Source organism: Hemiscyllium ocellatum, chromosome 11 (genome assembly GCF_020745735.1).
Source record: "Hemiscyllium ocellatum isolate sHemOce1 chromosome 11, sHemOce1.pat.X.cur, whole genome shotgun sequence".
Lineage (NCBI taxonomy): Eukaryota > Metazoa > Chordata > Chondrichthyes > Orectolobiformes > Hemiscylliidae > Hemiscyllium > Hemiscyllium ocellatum.
In genome coordinates this window covers 47,886,722-47,909,394 of record NC_083411.1, presented here as the reverse complement: position 1 = coordinate 47,909,394, position 22,673 = coordinate 47,886,722, and the positions used below count along the sequence as shown (strand labels likewise).

At 41.2% G+C, this 22,673-nt stretch overlaps 1 pseudogene; it reads left to right on the top strand.

The window, feature by feature from the left end:
* The window catches only part of LOC132820330 (sodium- and chloride-dependent neutral and basic amino acid transporter B(0+)-like), a 28,960-nt pseudogene extending 6,661 nt beyond the window's left edge, over window positions 1–22,299 (top strand).
* The last annotated feature ends 374 nt before the right edge of the window (window positions 22,300–22,673 follow it).

Here is a 22,673-nt window from a genome sequence, read left to right as displayed (position 1 = left end):
AACTATCTGGAAGTAGACACCATGTTAAACAATATGAAGGAGCTAAGTTCACTGGGAGACATAGTGATTAAATCAAATAGTTTTAACAGTGCAAAGTGAGGCAGTCAGTGAAACTCTGTCACAAACTCCTTCAAATCAAATCCCCTCTGGTCAACAACATTAGCACTCACTATTAAAACAAAGATCTATATTGAAAGGCAATAGAAAGAGTGAGATAGATCAGAAAGAAGATCAAATCTCATCTAACCTCAGGAACAATTTTTAAAAACTACAGGCAAACGTTATGATGTTCAAATCTACTTAGGTGCTTTGTATCTAATCGATGATATGGGCAATTAATTTTATCCTGACACAGATGCTCTGTGTTTTCATTTCCTTCAGTAAAGTGGTTTTACGCCGTTCCAGTTCAATGGATGAGACTGGGGAGATAGTCTGGTATTTAGCCCTCTGTCTGCTTCTGGTCTGACTGATAGTTGGGGCAGCGTTATCGAAGGGAATCAAATCATCAGGAAAGGTAAATGTTTGTGATGAATACAGTGATAATTAGTGACTAAGCATGAATTTCTGAAACAAATAAATTAGAATTTATAATTCATTTGTGAAGAGGCTGGTTTATCTCCCAGGTGATGAAGAATAATCATTGAGAGAAAACAATAAAATGCTGATAATGTCTGTAAGAGGATATCATAACATATCTGATATTCCAGCATAAAGTTACCCACCTCACCTCCTGTGGTTATTAAAGTTGCAGAAATATGTTGATAGCCTTGTTGCAGTTACTGTGGGTGGACTCTGTTCGGGGTGTGAGCCACGTGGCCTATGGTGAGATTTAAAGCAAAACTCTGACATGGTCCATTTCCATCAGGAGCAACTCGCAGATCTTTTATGAATTTGTTGAATGTTGAGGTGTGTTTCTTACTAGGCAGTAAGGGGAACTGTAACTTGTTTAGTGCCTTATTAATGACACAAATTGCTGATTAATAACCCGTTTCCTATCTTACCATACACGCCAAACAACCAAGATGTCGTGAATCCTTGGTCTAGAAGTCAGAGTGAGTACCTGGCAACTTCAGATCACTACTGACTGTGCATAGCTTCCATGTTGCTCACCATCAAACTCCACCCACAAACATTGGCAGCTAGCATTTACCAATACTTTGTGACCATCATGGGATGTGGTGAGGGTCAGGGAGCAATTAAGAGCCAACCTTTATTGCTGTATGTCTGGAGTCATATGTATATCAAGACCAGGCAAGGATGGCAGATTTTCTTCCCTAAAGGGCATTAGTGAATGAAATGAGTTTTTTCAAACAATTGACAATAGATTCATGGTCATCATTACTTTCTAAACTCCAGATATTTATTAACTTTAAATTCCAACATCTGCTGTGGTAGGATTTGAAACTACGTTCCCCAGAACATTATCTTGGTCTCTAATATTGCATTGATAATACCACTAAGCCATTGCCTCCCAAGGGTGTGAGACATCTCTCACTGTGTAGAGGAATGTGTGCAGCCCTCATCTGCAGGGTATTCCTCCACTGACTGTGCTCACAGCTAAGAGCCTCCTTAGCCCAGTTATGTACGTAGTTTGTGACAACTAGTTACTTCTAAGGAGCAATAGGGGCTCTGTACGGTATAGTTATGTCACACACCCACAAATACATCAGGACAATGAATGATGCCATCTGTGCCCCAACAATGAGGCTTGTGTTGTCACCCAGGCAATAGGATTCAAGAATATAGAGTTCAGGCATCCCCAAGAAACAAGGTGTCATCGACATGTGGCTATAAGAGGGCCATATCACAACACTGTGGCATTTATCAACAGAAAAGGTGTTCATTCCATTAATGGTCATGATCTCTGACCACTTCTTACCATTTCCTGGAGTTATGTACCTGTTACCTTGGTAACTGCTTCATTACTTTTCCAGTACATTGACAACTGTTTCAGTATCACCTCTTCCCCTCTGCAAGAACTGGAAAGCTTCATTCATTTTGTATCCAATTTCTAACTTCCTAACCTTCACCTGGTCCAATTCTGAATCTTATCGTCTCTTTTACACCCTCTGTGATTTATGGAGCTAGGCTTTCTAAAGTTCACTCAAAAGCAACAACTCTCACAGCTGCCTTTTGACTACATTCCTCACATCCTGCTTCTGTCTCTGTCATATTGATTTGATCTTGCAACCTTTCACACCAGTACTTCTGATATTGGTAACTTTTACTGAAACCATGGGCTCCCAATATGGCCGTATCCTACTCTCTGTTCTATTTTTCTTCAGTTCTATTGACAGGTCAATGACCTGAAATGTTAATTTTGTTTCTCTCTCTCTGCAAGTATTAGTTAAATTGCTGAGTACCTCCAATATTTTTGTTTTTATGTCCCAATATTCAGCATTTGCAGTGTTTTGCTTAAGTAACTGTAAGGATATCTGTTGTATTATTACAAGCCATTTGGGCATCGTTGGCTATACCATCTTTTGTTGGTCATTAATATTTATCTTTGAGAAGGTGGTGGTGAGCTGTCTCCTTGAACTACTAGAGTCGAATTGGTGTCGGGACACCCTCAGTATTGTTAGGGAGGGAGTTCCAGGATTTTGACCCAGCGATACTAAAACAACAGTGATATATTTCCAAATCGGGATGCTGAGGGCCTTGCGGGGTAAACTGCAAATGATGTTGTTCCCATGTATTTGCTGCCTTTGTCCTCCTTGATGGTAGACGTCATAGATTTGGTAAGTGCTGTCTATGGAATTTGGTAAGTGGTATACATAGCTGCCTCATTGCACAAGTGATAGAAGAAATGAATATTTAAGATGGAGGATGGGAAAAAAGTCCAACTTTTTGGAAGTTTTATTGTCTCAAACGGCATTTCCCAGCGAGATGATGTAAAAGATCACATAATAGAGACATGTAAGAAGAAGCTGCATAGCTTCCACTGAGTTAGCCATACCTCTGGAAAGCTGTATATAGTTGTTTGATTATGTTAACAAACTGGGAGTTGTGTAAACCTGCAAATAGCTTTGTATCTCTCCTAAGCTCAACTAATTAAATACATAACATCAACTGAGAGGCTTGCTCGATCATGGACAGTGGAGAGGTTTATGAGTGTTGTGGGGCACATTTATTTAGACAAGTGTGGAGTATTCCATCACTCTGCTGACCTGTGCCTTATACATGATGGTTAGATTTTGGGAAGATTTGGAAAAGAGCCATTCACCGCAGAGTTTCCCACCTCCAAATGGCTGTCGTAGCCACAATATTTATATGGATGGTCCATTGAGGTTTCTGGTCAGTGGTAACCCCGACGATGACTGAATGCACAGGAAGATGGCTGGATTCTCATTCATGGGTGATGATCGGCATCAGTGGCTTAGTGCTTAGCACTGCTGCCCCACAGCACCAGGGACCCAGGTTTGATTCCATCATTGGAGCACTGTCTATGTGGATTTTGCACATTCTCCCCATGTCTGCGTGGGTTTCCTCTGGGTGGTCTAGTTTCCTCCCACAGTCAAAGATCTGCAAGTTCGATTGATTGGCCACCCTAAATAGTGTCCAAGGATGTGCTGGCTAGGTGGGTTAGCCATAGGAAATGCAGAATTACTGGCATAGGGTAAAGAGTGGTGGTGAGTCTGGCTGGGATGCTCGTTGGAGGATTGGTATGGACTTATGGGCCAAACGGCCTGTTTCCACACTGTAGGGATTAAATGATCATTATTTGGTACTTGTATGCTGTGAAGTTTGCTTAGCTCAACCTTAAATGTTACCAAGTCTTACTGAATATGGGCATGAACTGCTTCACTGTCCTAGAAATTGGGAATGACATTGAATTTTGTGCAATCTTCAGCAAACAGTCCCATTGCTGACATTATGATGGAGTAAAAACATTTGATAAAGCAGCTGAAGATGGCTGGGCTACGGACCTGATTGTGAGCAATGCCAACACAGATGTCCTGGGATGAGTTGCTCAGTTCCTAGTCACCATAACTAATTTCCTTTGTGCTTGCTCTGACTCCAACCAGTGGAAAGTTCTCACCCCTCCATTCTCCACCCTGCTGTCTGTTTCCATTCCCTTCAATTTTACTCGGACTCATTGTGGCCACACTCAGTCAAATGCTGCTGTGCTGTCTAGGCCAGTCTCTCTCACCTCACGTCCAGAGTATGGCTCTTGTAGGCATGCTTGGACCAAGGTTATAGTAAGCTTAGGTGCTCAGTGAGCATGGAAGAGCCTGAATTGTGTAGCTAATGAGTAAGGAACAGTTGCTAGAATGTCAACTCTTCTTTCCATCACATCACAGATGATAGAGAATGTACTGATGGAGCATGACTCGGTCAGATTAGATTTGGTCTGCTTTTTGAAGAGGCGGCATACCTGAATAAATTTCCACATTGTAGTGGAATAATTTAGCAACGTCTGCAGCTCGTTCTGGTACATTGCAAAGTCTGCTCAATAATAACTGATTATACATGTGTATTCATATTTTTGTTCCTCAAATAAATAAAATGTAATTAACTTTATTTGATTATCTTTATTTTGTTATTTCTATTATTTTATCAGTGGGTTTAACACTTCTTAAATGAGCACATTTATAACAAGGTCTTGCAAAGCACAAGCTCAAGATGCAAACCCTGTGAAACCACATGAAAATGTGATCCTGTGTGTATCCTCCATGTCACTATTCCTCTCCTGGTTGTTGTCTGTTAACCTTGGTGCACAAATGAGAATCCTGTTAGTTTGCCATTTAGTTGGATAATGTTGTTTTTATTGCAAGGAGAATGAAGTATAAAAGTAGGCAAGTCTTACTACAAAGGTACAGCAGCTACTGTTCTGATTTCCTTATTTAAGAGGTATATTTGTTTTTGAGACAGCTCTGTCAACCTCTTTGTGCTAATTCCTCAAATAAAAGGTATATCTTAGAAAACACATGTTTGAGCCTATACTAACAGAAATTTAGGAGACTGAAAACTAACCTTCAAAAATTCTGAATGATCTTGACAGGCTTTTTCTCCTCATGGGAGAATCTAGAACAGGGAGCACAGTTTCAAAATCAGGCAGCTCCAAGTAAGGTAGCGTGAAAAGGAATCTGTTGCTTAGGAGCATTTTTAAACTTTCAAATGCTCTTCCTCAGAAAGTAGTAGAGTCTGTGTCATTGAATATATTCAAGGCAGAGTTTTTAAATCAACAATCTATCAAGAGAATTAAAAGTTATGGAGAGGGGGTGTGTTGGGCGATCAGGCAGGAAAGGAAACGTATGGTTAGTACCTGATCAGCCAGAATCTTATTGCATGGTGGGGCCACATGGCCTCATATTGCTTCGAGATTTTATTTTCTTCTTTTGTACCACTAATGCAGGAAAATCTAACAATGTTCTCTCCATGCTCAGGTGGTTTATTTCACTGCGACATTCCCTTATGTGGTTCTGACGATACTCCTGATCCGAGGGGTTACTCTGGAGGGAGCTTCTAAAGGAATTGAATTCTACATCGGAAGCCAGTCAGACTTCTCCAGACTGGCTGATGCTGAGGTAAATACAGCAATATGAATGATTGAGTCTTCATTATATTTTTAGTCTGCTTGGGATAGTCAATTTAAAATCAGTGCCTTACTTATGAGTCTTTCACTAAATGTCAGTAAACCAGATTTAGTTATTACAAAGTTTTAATTGAGCTTGTGATGAATTCAAAAGATTAGATTAGATTACTTACAGTGTGGAAACAGGCCCTTCGGCCCAACAAGTCCACACCGACCCGCAACCCACCCATACCCCTGCATTTACCCCTTACCTAACACTACGGGCAATTTAGCATGGCCAATTCACCTGACCCGCACATCTTTGGACTGTGGGAGGAAACCGGAGCACCCGGAGGAAACCCACGCAGACACGGGGAGAACGTGCAAACTCCACACAGTCAGTCGCATGAGTCGGGAATTGAACCCGGGTCTCAGGCGCTGTGAGGCAGCAGTGCTAACCACTGTGCCACCGTGCCACCCAAGAGTCAATTTAAGGTCTATATCATCCTGCCATTAGCAGGAAAGAGGGTCAGTCATGGTCTGTGATGGAAGAGAGGATGGAAATTGTTGGGGAATGATGACAAGGAATGGGATGCAACAGAATTCCTCCTTCGTGCCTCCTTCTTTCTGAAATCTTGGAACTGATTCAGGTCTAAGAGTTTCAGGTCAAATGCCTCATTGACGTTTGAAGCCAATATTGACCCACATTGCTGTGTCAGGGCCATAGAAAGGGCCACTCTGAATGAGCCTTGTCCTTATCCATTCCGTGTCAATGAGATTTGGTGCTGCAAGTATCTGGAAGTGGGAGGGGTAAATGAGACAATATTGTCTACATCTAAAATTTAGAATCTCCATCTGGAGTGAACATTGGAAAGTCACTGATTATATCCTTAACCAGTCAGAATGTAGTATTTTGAACTTAACAATGCAAGGACTGAGGCAGAAAAGGAAAGTTTGAGTAGGTGACTTCAATACTGTGAATCCATTCTTCCAGTAGCTGGTTTAACTCCCAGGGATTGTGACTGGTAGTAAATAAATGCTTGCACATCATTAAAAGGTTATTCAACGTAATATTGCGTGAAACAGATTTTTGAGTTTACAGCATAAGGATAGAGATTTCACTGCCACAGTGCATACATACAGGCTGACTAGGAGATACCATTTTAGGAAGCTGACAGTGGACTAATATAGACTGGATAACAGCGGTTGGAATTTTGTATTCTGTCCAAAAACACAGCAGTATTTGTGAACAGAAAATAGTGAACACTATTACTTCCTCACATTTTCTGACAGCAACTGGATTTGATTTCCATTTATATTATTTATCCACTTTCAACATGAGTCTGCAGATTACAATGTAGTTTTATAGTGGCCAATAACAACTATTGCATGGTACCCGTTGATATTAAACCACTTTGGTTGCTGTGATATTGCTACATGAATCATTATTTGTGCTGAAAGGTGTTCTAGAGATGTAAAACATGGTGAATGCTGCAAATAATGAACTAAGAACATAAGAAATAGGAGCAAGAGTAGGCTATCCAGCCCATCGAGCCTACCCCACCATTCAATAAGATCATAGCTAATCTCTTTGTGGGCTCGGCTCCATTTATGCTCCAGCCACTGACCATACCCATAATTCCTTCACTGTTCAATAATCTATTTATCTTTGCCTTAAAGACATTCAATGAATTAGCCTCAACCATTTTGCTGGGCAGGGAATTTCACAGATTCACAACACTTTGGGTGAAGGAGATGCATCTCAACTCAGTCCTAAATCTGCTCCCCCTTATTTTGAGGCTATGCCCCTGCTTCTCATTTCACCTGCCCGTTGAAACAACCTCTCTGCTTCTACTTTATCTATTCCTTCATAATTTTATATGTTTCTATAAGATTCCCCCTTATTCTTCTAAATTCCAATAATTGAGTCTACTCAATCTCTCCCCATAAGCTAACCCTCTCAAGTTCAGAGTCAACCTTGTATACCTCCTCTGCACCCTCATTCAGTGCCAGTAAATCATTTTTCAAATAAGGAGACCAAAACTGTACACAGTACTCCAGGTGTGGCCTCACCAGCACCCTGTACAGCTGGAAATTTGTATTCCAGTCCAAAAACACAGCAGTGTTTGTGCATAGAAAAGAGTGAACACTATTACTTCCTCAAATTTTCTGACAGCAATTGCATTTGATTTCCATTTATATTAAACCTGTTTTTAAACTCCATCCCTCCAGCAATGAAGGACCATAAACCACTTGCCTTCTTAATTAACTGCTGCAACTGCAAACCAACTACTTGTGATTCATTCACAAGGACATCCAGGTCCCTCTGCTCTGCAGTATGCTGTAATTTTTCACCATCTAAATAATAGTTCATTTTCTTGTTATTCTGACCAAAATGGATGATCTCACACTTCCTAACATTGTACTCCATCTATCAGACCCTTGCCACTCACTTAAACTATCTATATCCCTCTGCAGACTTGAAGCATTCTCTTCACACTTTGCTCTGAAAACCATTTTAGTGCCATTTGAGAAATTTAAAACAAAATACTTGGTCCACAACTACAATTTATCTATTTAAATCGTAACAATTGAAGCCCCAATACTGATTCATGGAGCATACCTCCTTTATCTTAGGCACCTTTAACTTTGGCAGCAAGCTTTCATATGACACTTTGTTGAATGCCTTCTGAAAACCGAGTCAGTCACTGAAAACCATGGCTGATGGAAGAATATATCAGACATCCCAGGGGAAATTTGGCAGTAAGTGATTAACAATAAAGATGACCGTCCTGTTTAATAAGAGATACTGTTAATTCAGAGGGAGCTACTTTGGTCAGTTCGCCATGGATTAAGCATATATGTTCTCATATTATTTTCAAGGTTAACATCATGTTATACTTTGAATAAGTTTGTGTTTCATTTCCCTCCAGACACCAATTCTATTTTCTATTTACCAGGTCTGGAAAGATGCTGCAACGCAAATTTTCTTTTCTATTTCAGTGGGTTGGGGCAGTTTAGTAGCATTGTCATCCTATAACAAGTTCCATAACGACTGCTACAGAGATACCATCATTGTCTGCATGGTTAATTGTGCTACGAGTGTGTATGCTGGATTTGTCATCTTCTCCATCCTTGGACACATGGCTCATGTACAAGACAAGCCTGTTTCAGAGGTTGCACAGTCAGGTAAATTAGAGCTGTTCTAAATATTCAGGGTCAGACAGCTTGAATGTACTCTCTGAAGTGAATCAACCTGACATTCTAGTGTCTAGACACAATGATCAATCCTCAGATCTAAATTGATAACCAGGCTCTGAAGAGCAACACCCATTGCCATGATGTTTGATTTATACTGGACAGAGACTGGAGCTGAATAATGCAATGGAATGCCTGGGAATTGAACCTTAGCTCTTAAAAGTGAGCTTTTGAAATAATCGCAGAAACGGCAATATCAAAGCAATCAAGTAAATTTAACTTAGAGTTACATTTTATATGAGCCACGTTTAATTTTTTATGAAGAGAATTTGAATGAATTCCACAATGTCAACTTATATTTCTAATCTGAAGCACTTTTGTTTGTTTATGACATCAATTAAAGTACTGTATTGTGGTCTCAAATTATAAATTGTTGAAAGCACATTTTCCAGAAAGATTTTCAGGTGAAAAACCAGTTTCATATGAACATTCTGTGCAATGCCATTTATATTAGGTTAGATTCCCTACAGTGTGGAAACAGGCCCTTCGGCCCAACAAGTCCACACTGACCCTCCAAAGAGCAACAGTTCTATCTGTTGATGATGCTGTAATAAGTAAGTAATAATGACCAGGGCTGCACATTGGCTCAGTGGTTAGCACTGCTCCATTTCAGCATCAGGGACCTGGGTTTGAATCCAGCCTTAGGTGACTGTCTGGCTGTGTGGGGTTTGCACGTTCTCCCAATGTCTGTGTGGGTGTTCTCTGGATGCTCTGGTTTCCTCCCACAGTCCAAAGATGTGCAGGTTAGGTGGATTGGCCATGCTAAATTGTCTGGTAATGTCCAGGATTGTGCAGGCTAGGGCAATGCAGGAATAGGGTAGGGGTCTGCAGCTAGGTGGGATGCTCTTCAGAGGCTTGGTGCAGACTCACTCAGCTAAATGGTCTTTTACCGTGCTGTAAGGATTCTATGATTCTGGGTAAAGTTATAAAACATAGCTCATACACCAGTCTGATTATTCCAATAGCCTGATCACTGAGTGGTTCTACAGCCTGAACCTGAGCAGGGACATAGGAACAAGGGTAGGCCATTCTGCCGGTCTAGTCTGTTTTTCTACACCATATAATCCTGAATGATCAGTGCCTTTCACTCATTCCATTCCCTGCCTCTGTACATCATTGGGAATCTTTTTCTCAAAATATAATTATGAGATGAGAGTGTCATTGGCTAGACCAGCATTTATTACCAATCCCTAATTACCTTGAGGGCAGTTAAGTCTGGCTTGGGTCTGGAGTCACATGTAGGCCAGATTAGGTTAGCAGTTTCATTCCCTAAAGGATGTGAGAGAAACATAGTTTTTTTTATGATAATCGACAATGGATTCATTGTCATCATTAGTCTCTTAATTCTAGATCGTTATTGAATTCAAATTGTACCATCTGTTATGGTGGAATTTGATTCCACGTGCCAGAATAATGTGCATCTCTGTTTTAACAGGTCAGTGGTAATATCACTAGAGCAGCACCCAATCCACACTGTTCCTATCTCTGTCTTAAATCTACTCAAAGACTGAGCTTTCACAGCCCTCTGAGGTGGAGAATGTTTCAACCCCCTGAGTAAACTAATTTCTCCTCATCTTGGCCCTAAGTGATATCCACTTTCATTTTTAAGTTGTGCTCCCTGGTTTTAGATTCTGCAGGTACAGGAAACATCTTCTTTGCAGCTACCCTGTCATTCTTGTTATGACACGGCGGTGAACCCTAATTAAACCAAACAGCCAGAAGAGTTCACCTTGCTCCATAATCTGAGAAAATATGAGAGACAGAGAACTCCCAAATTTCACTGTTTAAAGAAAAAAAATCAATTTATTCTTTAACTCTAAAAATGAACATTAAACAACAACTATTTAGAACTCTAATCCTCCTTTCTCGTAAATGTTTGTTATCTACATCACACTGTATAACTAAACACTGTTCCCATAAAACCCATATTAAAACTGCATCAACTTAATTTCAAAACCAGACGGTGGCTGTTGTTTTCAGTGTCTGTCTTCCTCTGGCTCTAGTTCTCCCTGGGTCATCTTCAGTCTTTTGCTGCAAAGATGTTTCATGTGAAAAAGGTACCTTTGATAGAGAGTGTGATGCTGGCAGTTAGTCTGCCAATGGCACTTGGTCTCTCTCTGTCTGTCAAAATATCTGCTTCTTTATGCCCCAAGCACTGGATCGTCTCATTGGTTTGAGGTTGGCAAAAGCATTAAATTCAAATTCTATTGGGTTTTAGTATCCTGGGGCATAATTTAAATTGATTGGTTAGATTTGAATTGTGGTCAAAACAACTGAAGTATCTAGTTTATAGCCAAATGTTACATATTTTCAATTTTCCAATACACTCTGAGACTGCTAATCAGTCACATGACAATTGCCTGCAAGCTTTCAGTGCAAAACAGCTTTCACTCTCTCTTAAAGGTACATTACACACCTTCAATTTCAGAAATTCTCTTTAACTATTTTGTAAGTTTCAAAGTGATGACCTCTCATTCTTCAAAATCCTAGAGACTATAGATCCATTTTTCACAATCTTTCTTCATTGGATAGTTGTACCAACCCTGGGAACATGTCTCGTGAACTTTCATTGCAGTCCTTCTATGGCGATGATATCTTTCCTGAGAAAAGGAGACAAAAGTGTACACAGTATTCCAGGTGTGGTCTAACCAAGCTCTCCTCCACTTCCCGCACCTCCGTCCTTGAACCCTATCCCCTCAACCGCAACAAGGATAGACCCCCCTAGTCCTCACATTTCACCTCATGAATCTCTAGATACAGTGTGTTGTCCTCTACCATTTTTGCCACCTACATTCACACCCCACCATCAGAGATATATTTCCCTCCCCACCTCAATCTGCGTTCTACAGATACCATTCCATCCGGGAATTTCACAATTCCACAATTTCCACCAACCCACCCCCTGCACCCAACACCTTCCCTTGCCACTGCACGAGGTGCAAAACCTGCACCCACACCTCCACCTCACCTTCGTCCAAGGCCATAAATGATAATTTCAAATGCGGCAGAGATTTTACTGCACACCCTCAAACCTCATCGATTGCTCTCGATGTGGTCTCATTTACATCAGAGAGACCGAGTGCCAACGCACGGAGTGGTTCGGGGAACATTTCTGCTTCACACGCACCAAACAACCTCACCTCCCTCTGGCCAAACACTTCAACTCCCCTTCCCACTCCCCTGAGGACATGCAAATCCTCGACCCCCTCCACCACCAAATCAAAGCCACCTGCCAACTGGAGGAAGGACACATCATCTTCCGCTGTGGGGCCCTCCAACCACGTGGCATCAACATTGGCTTCATCAGTTTCCAAATCTGCCCACCCCCAGTCCGCCATCCCAGATCCAACCTTTCATCTTGGCACTGCCATCTTGTCTCGTCCTACCTGCCCATCTTCCATCCCACCTATCCACTCCATCCTTCCCAACAAACTATCAGAACCATCTCTATGTGCATTCATATATCACCTTCCCACCAGCCGCACTCCCACCCCCTATTTATCTCTCAGTCTCCTTCCTCATCCATATTCATGATGAAGGGCTTTTAACCGAAACATTGACTCTTCTGCTCCTTGGATGCTGCCTGACCTGCTGTGCATTTTCCAGTGCCACACTTTTCAACTGTAACCAAGCTCCTAGACAATTGAAGCAAGACTTCACTCTTGCTTTACTCAAATTCTCTTGCTATACAGGCTGATATTCCACAAGGCTTCCTAATAGCTTGCTGTCCATGCATGTTAATCATCAGTGACTTAGCGACAAAGTTACCGAGGTCCGTTTGTGCATCTACACTTTTCAACCCCTAACAATTTAGAAAACGCGCTGTGCTAAATTATCTGTTCAATTATTTCTCTCTCATTCCCGATTCTCCAACATTAAAACTTGCTTTAGAATTCCAGTCTCAACAACATTGGAGAGATTCTTTTTTTGCCTTGAATATAAATGTCACTCTGAACTCAGTGTTCACTGCTTCCAAATATTGTAAATTCTTAATTGAGAGTGATTGGTTATATGATGTAATTATAATGATTTATATTGTAAACATATATCAGCGCATCATTGCAGTTTGGTAAAATGAACAATTTTGCAAATGTTGACAAATTAAGAAATAATAAATTAAGTGGATTTTAAGTCAGTAACCTGTTTACAGTAACATTAATTGTACTTTTTCAATTCTGTTCACTGTTCAGGTTTCGGTTTGGTCTTCATTGCCTACCCAGAGGCCCTTGCACAGTTGCCGTGGGCACCATTATGGTCTGTTTTATTTTTCTTCATGCTGTTCACTCTGGGAGTTGACACAAATTTTGGAGGTTTAGGTAAAAATGGCATTGCATCATGCAAACAACTGATTTCTTTTGAAGGAATAATGATGGAATTGAGCAAAAAAGTGCTGTTGATGATGATAGTTGATAAATGCATAATATTTCTTTGTAGTAATTGTTTCCTCGTTGTCTGAAAGAAGAATCAATCTCTTTGTTTTAATGATTAGCAATTGCTTTGAAGCAAAATTCGGGGGAAAGAAAATCACACGACATCTGAACAATTTCACAATGTCATATTTGATATCTATTATTGTGGTTTTAATCTTGATGTTCATGTTCCATCTCTTTTCTTTGCTCTCATGTCTAGAATTTATCCCTTCACATTTAATTGTGACAGATATTACTGTTCAAGAGACGGAGACTTTTATTTACCTGCCTCACAGGGAGCAGATGGTCAGCAAACTCACTTACTAATGTTGAAACTCACTCATATTGAAACACCCTCCGTGATATCTGAGGATCATGATGATGCAGTTATCCTCTGCATTAGAGCACCAGGAACACAATTGGGGGAAAAAAATACATGACTCAGGGCTAGAGAAATGGATGCAGAAACCTTTTACTCCAAACTCCAGGGCTTTGGTGTGTCCAGTGGTGTTTTGTCCTGTCATTGTGCAAGTTATTAATTGATCATTTCATTTGACATTTTCTTCCATCAGAAACAGTTATGACAGCCCTGCAGGACCAGTTCCCTACATTGCTCCGATCAAAGCGCCTTCTTCTGACAGTTGGTGTTTGTTCGTTATTTTATCTGCTTGGCCTTCTATGTGTGACACAGGTAGGTTGTATTTCAGTGATATCAGCTGCTTTCACATGTACTCAGTAACTCTTAAATGTTGATCAAATTCATGGGATGAAGTAATACAGTAAGAGCTTGTGCTCTGGTCCTTTCCTTTTGCAGCTGTTTAATGTTGTGCAGTGATCTTGTCATATTGAGATGTTGCTGTGATTCTGAGTTCGCTCTCAGACATTCTAATCTCACACTAGGACTGGGAAACAGGACCACAATTCTGTTTATTATGTTATAAGATTTCTCAGCAAACACATTTGTCATCACTGAATGGAATACGCTTTGTACACATGGTAACTGCTATGGGTATAGTTGAGTTATCATTCCAATGTCTGGTGGTTGGAAAATTAGAAAATTAGTCAGTGACTTAGTGAAAAATGTCACCAGTAATGGGAAATAACTGTTACAAACTTCAACCAAGGCTGGAATGGAATCTTATGAGGATAGAGAGGTTCTTTCTGTTTATATGGTGGGTGACTTTGACACATTCTCACTGACATCTCAGTGTTCCTGTTGATCCCTGACCAATACTCAGTGAGCTGTACAGATGCTCTTTTTCACTCAATGCCCATATGCCCCTGGTATAATGTGGCAATATAACTTGGTAAAGAGCTTCAGCTACAAGCATCTGTTTATCTTTGAAAGTCATGTCTCTTCAGAAACTTCTATTTCATCTCTGTATGGCTGAAACCCTTGAAGTGTATCTGGCAACTCTTGTATTCACACCAAGCCAGACTTCAATAATAATTTTCCAAAATATCATCAGTTATCTGTTTTTATTGAAGTGATGGCTGTTCTGTTGTCCAATACTCATAATATTGATATTGACGATATTTTCTAATGTAATGTTTTGTCACTTTAGCAAAACATTCACGGTCTAATTTGGCTTTGGTACACCTCTCATTGTGTCTGAAGAAACTATTTTCCTGCCTGGTTTGTAGTGGATCTTGAAGTTATATTGCTGAACTTTGAGATTCTGAGAGAGATCATTGTATTAATGGGATTTGTGGAAATGCCCCCAATGTTCCCCAGCAGTTAAATCTGGAGACAGAGGGTTAAGATGTACAGAAAGGGTGATCATGTTTAAATCTAGAAAGTATTTGACCCACGTGAGATCACATTTAGAACACTGCAGGTAATTTCTGATCACTCATTTTCAAAAATCACATTCAGTTATCAATATAGAAGAGAGAACAACAATGTCATAGATGTCCAGACATAAATGAGTTAGTGAATATTGAGCATCATGTTAGAATTGTGTTGAAACATTTCTGACAATGAGTCATACCAGACTCGGAACAGTAACTCAGTTTCTCTCTGCACAGATGCTGCCAGACTTGGAAAGTTTCTCCAGTATTTTCTGTGGTTGTTTCAGATTTCCATCATCTGCAGGATTTTGCTTCAATTAGAATTATGGTTTTTTTTACCCATAGGTCTTCATATTGCAAATCTCTTTAAAGTCTGAATTTGAAAGTAAGAGTACTTAATAATTTTCCTGTGTAACATTTTTGAATTTTCCATGTAATTTTAGGCTGGGATTTACTGGTTAAATTTTGTCGATCATTACGCTACAGATTGGATTCTGTTTATAACAGCTCTCCTGCAACTCATCGGTCTCAGCTGGATCTATGGTCAGTGAATCTTGGAAAACACTGAAACAAAATCAATTAAATTACAGCACTTTGTAGTTTCTTTAATAAAATCAGACCAAATGAATTGGCTGCTGGACGTGGTGTAGATGGCTCTTTATATCAGAAGTGATGGAAATTCAAGTGCTCTTCTTTGTTAAATGTGGTTTACAGGACAAGGGTTAGGCCACCTTTGGATTACTGTGTTCAGCTTTGGTCTCCCTACTATGGGAAGGATGTTGTGCAACTTGAAATGTTTCAGGAAAGATGTACAAGGATGGTGCCAAGGTTGGAGGGTTTGAGCTTTGGTGAGTTGCTAAATAGGCTGGGACTATTTTCCATCGAGCATTGGAGGCTGAGGGCTAACCTTATAGAAGGTTATAAAGCCATGAAGAGCACGGATTGGGTGTTTAGCTATGGCCTTTTTCCTGGTCTAGCGGAGTCCAAAACTAGAGGGCATAGTTTTAAGGTGAGGGGGAAAGATTTAATAGGGACCTATTCTTGCAGAGGGTGGTGCATGTGTGGAATAAGCTGCCAGACAAAGTGATGGAGGCTGGTACAATTGCAACATTTTAAAAGTTAAAAATCACACAACACAAAGTTGTAGCCCAACAGACCTGGTGTTATGTGATTTTTAATTTTGCCCACCCCAGTCCAACACCTGCATTTTGACATCATACCATTTTGAAAGATATCTGGATGGTGTATACATAGGAATTATTTTGAGGGATATATGCAAACTGCTGACAAATGGGACTAGATTAATTTAGGATATCTGGTCGGCATGGGTGAGTTGGACCGAAGGGTCTGTTTCCATGCTGTACAGCTCTATGATTCTCTTTCCCCACCCCAAGTGTGGTTCAGCTGAGGCATGTCCACCCCAATGGTACACTTCCCTTTGACCACAGTACTATCCTAGTGTATCATGAACTGAACCCTATTACCTCCCACACCAATCTGAGCCATACATTTAACTCCATTGTTTTATTTATCCAGAATCAGTTTGTCAGTGATACAGGCAGCAGTCTTGAGGTTATTCATATTTCCTCTCCCAACTTGAACAGCTTTTTCTACCATGGTGTCATTTGGTGACAGGATTCAATTTCCTTATAATTAAAATGCCAAGTGACCCCTTCTCTGGTTAAACCTGTTCATTAGTGGGCCACCCTGTACAAGATGAACTTCGATAGTAAACAAGCTGCCCTGAAGACAGGACAGAGAAAGTGATAGTGTCTCTCTGCTTCATTGTTGTGTATAGGGATAAACAGATTCATCAAGGACATTGAGATGATGATTGGGGAAAGGAATTGGCTCTTCTGGCTGTGGTGGAGAATGTGTTGGATTCTGATCTCCCCATGTTTGCTGGTGGTAAGGTGCACATTTTTATGATTTAAACTGAAAATAGTCAATCTCTTACTCTGTTTCTGATCTAGCTTTGTATCATTTCATTCAGGCAGTCTTAATCTGGTCCTTAGCAACACTCACCCCTCCAACATATGGACCTGTTGAATACCCTGTCTGGTCAGTAGCACTGGGCTGGTGTATGACCATCTTCTGCATTATGTGGATCCCCATTGTGGCCGTGGTGAGAGTTGTCCAAGCTGAGGGCCCCACCTTGTGGCAGGTGAGGGACAGCTTTGAAATCTTTTAAAGATTAAGGAACAGAGAACATAAAATTAGGCTTTGGAGTTCCAATAGATTCAACACACAGCATATCCTTTCAAAGTCAAGATATCCATTTGTTCTGCTTCCACTCATGCTCAGTTTAGTTCACTGTGAATACCATCTAGGTTAGGGATTGAAGCTGGAGTAATGGGCATGCATTGGAGGTTGTGCGTGCGAAGACATCACTGAGGTGTAATTCACAGTGTTATTGGTCTGTGTAAGGATCAGGTAAGGATAACTGCAGAGTGTGACAATGAAAGACAGAACATACAAACATAAGAATGCACAGTAGTTAGGGTCAGAGTGAGGAAAAATAGTAAAATTACAAAGGCTGTTTACCTGAAAGTATCAAGGGTTCATCACAAAACAGATGAATTGTGTTGATTAAACAGCTAAAACAAGATGGGTTAGTTAGCTCAGTTGGTTGGATGGTGAGTTGGTGATGCTGAGTGATGCCAATTCCCATACCAGCTGAGGTTACGATGAAGAACTCTCCTTCAGGAACTCTCCCCTTGTCTGAGGCACGGTGACCCTCAGGGTAAACCACCACCAGTCTCCTCACTCTCTGATGAGAGAGCAGCCCTTTGGTCTGATAGGACTATGGAGACTTCAGTGTTACAAAAAAAGCATAATTTATAACATTTACACAATTAAAACAATGGTTTTAGTTAAGTGGGCTAAAAGGGGTCATTGAATATCTTTAGCAAATAGCTTTAAGGACAATCCCAAGGCTTTTTATTCAGAAAAAGGAGCAAGGAGGTAACTAGACAAAGGGTTGGCCCACTGAAGGACAAAGGAGGGAAGTTATGTGTGGAGTTAGAGATCGTGGGTGAGATTCTTAATGAGTACTCTGCGTCGGTATTCATTGAGGAGAGGGACATGGCAGACTTTGAGTTTAGGGGTAATGTTTGATTACTCTAGGTCAAGTCAGCATAAGGAGGGAGGAAGTGTTGGATATTCTAAAAGGCATTAAGGTGGACAAATCCGGATAAGATCTATCCCAGGTTACTGAGGGAAGCGAGACAGAAAATAGCTGGGGCGTTAACAGATATCTTTACAGCATACTTGAATGTGGTGAGTCCCAGAAAACTGCAGAATTGCTAATATTATCCCCTTGTTTAAGAATGGTAGCAGGGATAAGTCAGGTAATTATAGACTGATGAGCCTGACGTCAGTGGTTGGGAAGCTGCTGGAGCAGATACTGAGGAATATGATCTATTCCTATTTGAAAGAAAATTGGCATATGTGTGATAGGCAGCATGGTTTTGTGCAGGGAAGGTCCCAACTTAATAGAATTCTTTGAGGAACTGACAAAGTTGATTGATGAGGGAAGTGCTGTGGATGTCACATATATAGACTTCAGTAAGGCGTTTGACAGGATTCCACATGGTAAAGCTGATTGGGAAAGTGAAGTCGCATGGGGTCCATGGTGTACTAGCTAGGTTGATAGAGAGCTGGCTGGCAACAGGAGACAGAGAGTAGTAGTGGAACATAGTTTCTCAAAATGGAGAACTGTGACCAATGGTGTTACACAGGGATCCGTGCTGGGACCACTGTTGTTTGTGATATACATAAATGCTCTGGAGGAAGGCATAGGTAGTATGATTAGCAAGTTTGCAGATGGCACTAAGATTAATAGAGGAGTAGATAGTGAAGGGACTGTCAGACAATGCAGCTGAATATAGATAGATTGGAGAGTTCAGCGGAGAAATGGCAGATGGAGTTCAATCTGGGCAAATGCGAAATGATGCATTTTGGAAGATCCAATTTGAGAGCAAACTATATGATAAATGGAAAAGCCCTGGGAAAATTGACGTACAAAGAGATCTGGGTGTTCAGGTCCATTGTACCCTGAAGGTGGCAGTGCAGGTTGATAGAGTGGTCAAGAAGATATACGGCATGCTTTCCTTCATCGGACAGGGTATTGAGTACAAGAGTTAGCAGGTCATGTTACAGTTATATACAGAGGAACCTCGATTATCCGAATACTAATTATCCGAAAGTCAGATTATCTGAAGGAGATCTCGAGGTCCCGATGGAAACATTACATCAAAGATGTGTTTCCAACAGAGATCGCATCTTTTGTTTACAGTAATTAAACAGGCACCATCTCCAAATGACTGACCTCCCACCCTCTCTCTCTCTCCACACTTTCCCTGGAGTTCTACACAGGGGTGTACCCTGAACACCCCCCTTTCCCACATAATCTCTCCAACAGTGTCCTGTACAGGGTGAAGGTGGAACCTGTCAAGTAGTTGCAGTAAAAATTTGTATGTGAGTGTGTGTGTGTTTGTGTGTGTGTGTGCACGCGCTATTTGGAGACTTACCCCACAAAGGCAGTTGCAGCAGCAGCAGTCTTGGTGTCCAGTCCAGCTGCCCCGGAGAAGGGGGTGGGTGTGTACGGCGTTCAGGGTGGGCAGGGGGCATTGTTGGATGGGGTTTGGGGCAGAGGGGGAGGTGTTGGGGCGGGGGGAGGTTTGGTTTTGGATGGGGTTGGGGGCAGGGAGCAATGTTGCACGCGGCTTGGGGTGGGGGTCGGTGTTACAGGGTTGGGGTGGACAGCAGTGTTCGATGGGGTTCGGGGTGGGGAGGAGGTGTTGGATGGTCATGAGGGCGGGGGCGGTGTTGCATGGGGTTGTGGGGGAGTCGGTGTTGAACATGGTAGGGGGCGGAGGCCTTGCATGATGTGTGCTGTTGCAGTCTCCTGAACGAGAAGATTTTAACTCCAAACCCCAAAGAAAGGCATTTAATCGATTAACCGAATAATCGATTATACAAACAAAATAGTGCCCGACCATCACGTTCGGATAATCGAGGTTCCACTGTACAACTTTGGTTCGACCACATTTGAAATGCTGCATACAGTTCTGGTCGCCACATTATCAAAAGGATGTGGATGCTTTGGAGACAGTACAGAGGAGGTTCATCAGGATGTTGCCTGGTATGGATGGTACTCGCTATGAAGAGAGTTGAGTAGATTAGGATTATTTTGATCAGATAGATGGAGGTCGGGGGGATCTGATTGAGGTCTACAAAATCATGAGAGATATTGACGGGGTGGATAACAAGAAGCTTTTTCTCAGAGTGCGGGACTCAATTACCGGGGTCATGAGTTCAAACTGAGGGGGATAAGTTTAAGAAAGATATGTGTGGAAAGTTCTTTATGCGGAGGGTGGTGGGTGCATGGAACACGTTGCCAGCGGAGGTGTAGAGGTGGGCATGATAGCATAATTTCAGATGTACCAAGACTGATACATGAATGGACAGGGAGCAGAGTAATACAGATCCTTAGAAAATAGGCGACAGGTTTAGATAGAAGATCTGGATCAGCGCAGGCTTGGAGGGCCGAAGACCCTGTTCCTGTGCTGTAATTTTCTTTGTTTTTTGTTTTAAAATAATTGCACAAATATGAAGATGCCAGCTTGCAAATAATTACAATAACTTGCAAATTGCAGGTATTCTTAATTTAGCAAATATAAAATGAAAGGTCCACTATGTTCTGTAATTTGTGTCACAGTTCATGGATCATAGTTTGTCAGTTTGAGCGCATTAAATTCTCAAGTAATTCATATACTGTTTAAGTATCTTATACAGTCTCTCTCAGATTCAGATTGGTGTCTTCTGCATTGCAGATTTTTACGTTTATCTGACTGTAACAAGAGGTGGCAGCAATGGGAGATGGGATTCAATAATTTTCTAGTAACATCCCAAAAAAAATTTCCTGATTTTCCAGTAACATCCAAAAAAAATTTCCTGATTTTAGTACACATTTTCCAAGATCAATCTCACTTTTTTTACTTAACGTTGTCAATGAATTCCAGACCTCCCATAATTTTGAAAACATCAATCAAATCTCCTCTGAGCCTTCTCCTCTCCATGAAGAAAAGTTTCAAATCCTTTAATCAAAGCCTAGAAGTTAACTGCTAATCAGCATTACTGGGAGTATTCCTCATATCATCGTCTCTGCCAATTGGAATTCAATTTAGCAACCATTTGTGTTGCATAAATTTTGTTTCTCACTTTGAATTATTTGGGATTCTTGCAAAATGTTCTGATGAATGCAAGCCAAAAGTTTTGACAAAATGTGCCTTTTCTCTGCAATGCACAGGTTCCATAATTCCAGAGGACTATTGATAAACTATTCTGTGATCCCTATGTCATTGCTCATCAGTCTACTCCATGTGTTTCTCTGCAAGTGGTTCTAATGTAAACAATGTTAGATTTTGGGGCTCTGCTTAATTCACGCAGAATTTCTGTCTTTCTTAATTCAACTCACACTATGGTATCTCTTCCCAATGAAGATCTGCTCTGTGACATCATTACAAGGGTGCCCCAGGGTACGAAAGCCTTAATACAATAGTTAAGAGATTGCTCTTTGAGATTGTTACAATCTGCAAATTCTTACAGTCCAACAGGAGCAATTTTGCAGCAGGAGGGCCCATGACCTCCCTTCAGCTGCTGTCCCACTGCTCTCCCACCTGTTTGTGTCGTCTGCAACATTATAAGCCTAGAGCCTCAGTTAATCCTCCCCTGCAATTGTGTACTTTCATGATAAGGGGAGGGCAATGAGGGTGGAAAAAGGTGAGAGCTGCCTCTATCACTCCTCCATTGGTGTCTGTGTATTTAGGAGGTTTGACGCTAAGTGTTGGAATTCCATTCCTAAACCTCTTCATCTCACACTGTATCTTACCTTTTACACTTAATGCATTGCAATAATGTCATTTCACCAGGGATAATTTTAATGCTATGCCCAATTTCCTTCAGTCTGTCTCACTGCCAGTGTATAACACGATCAATTAGAGTGTATGGATGTAAGTATAATCTTTGTGAACATACCTGTTAAACATTATTCAGTATAACATGAATCACCAGGTGTTGGAACAAACTGCAGAAAAATTGGGTTGGAAACAAGATTTCTTTTCCACTTAACAGTGGGTGGAAATCCAATAGAAATGATTAAACATTTTACTTTTCCATTCACAGAAAATATCTGCTGCTTGCACATCAGCCCCTGATTGGGGTCCCTACTTGGAACAACACAGAGGGGAAAGATACAGGAAGAAGCCTGACTCTACAGAAGACCCAAACTGTGTGCACCTTCTGGTCATTCCTGAGAAGTAACGACGCAAAGGAAAATTCCTGTTCAATTGGTAAACATTGGTCCTGAAATTCCACAGCCATTCTGGAGTACAATCAGTGTCACTTCATTGAGTGCTCCCATGATCAGTCAGCACCTCAGCCAAGACCAGGGATAAGATTTGCTGAAGTTTCCTGTGCCCACTATAAACATGGGCATCAATTTGGGACAGGGTGGGGCTGGTGAGAATTACTGAGCATTTGAGTTCCTGCATCATGAGTGTTCAGTCATGTCCCTCCCTGAGTCCTGGTGATAATACACAGGATTCCAGTTTCTGTACATTGTGGACACAAGCTCCTGCTCTCACAGCCCCCACTTACAGTCTGCACTGCCTGGGTTCCCAGCCAATAACCACTGG